Genomic DNA, 846 nt, shown 5'->3' on the forward strand with positions numbered 1-846 from the left:
GACCAACCGCTGCTCGCGCTCTCCCTCGGCGGGGAGGGGGAAAGCGGCGAAAGAGAAAGAGGCCGTTGCTGCGCGTGCGCGGAAGGGGCGGTGGGGGGGAGAGAGGAGGAGGAGGAGGAGGGAGGAGCCGGCCAATAAGAGCCTAGCGCCGTCGCCTCGGATTGGAGGGCCGCCGGGGGCGGGGCTGAGGGGAACGGGGACGGCCGTGGCCTGGCTAGTAAGCTGCCAGTACCCAGGTGCCTCCGGAAGCGTTGCTAGGATGCTCCTGAAGCATCTGCGTTCATTTGTTTATTTGCATTTGTATGCCGCTTGGTTAAAAATAAATAAAATCAAAGCGGTTTACAAAAAAGGGCAAAAATCAGGGGGAAGTGGGGAATCCACAGCCCGCCTCTATTATGCTTTCCTATTTGTTGGAAGCAGTAGTAATAATAATAATAATAATAATAATAATAATAATAATAATAATTTTATTAAATTTATTATAATTTAAAGGATTATTATTAATTTAAAGGATACAAAAGTTAAACAGGTTAAACTTGCCTCAGCTTTCTGAAGCATCTGTGCAGGCTTGTCAAAACAGGGATTTTATCTTTTGTATATAATTTTTATTAAGTTTTCTGTTTTACAATTTAAAATACTCATTTTTACATCCTTAAGATATTGATGACTTCCTTTCTTCTCTTTCCATGGTTTCTTTTATATATAATAAATCCCTGCATATTTTACAAAAAATATACCATTCAGTATTCCATTATTGCATCCATCAAAACTTGTTTACACTGTTGAATTTATCTTAATGATGCCAGCGTTTTCAGCTGCACACAATTATATACCATATATTCAATA

This window comes from Podarcis erhardii (assembly GCF_964252035.2).
Source record: "Podarcis erhardii genome assembly, chromosome: 12".
Lineage (NCBI taxonomy): Eukaryota > Metazoa > Chordata > Lepidosauria > Squamata > Lacertidae > Podarcis > Podarcis erhardii.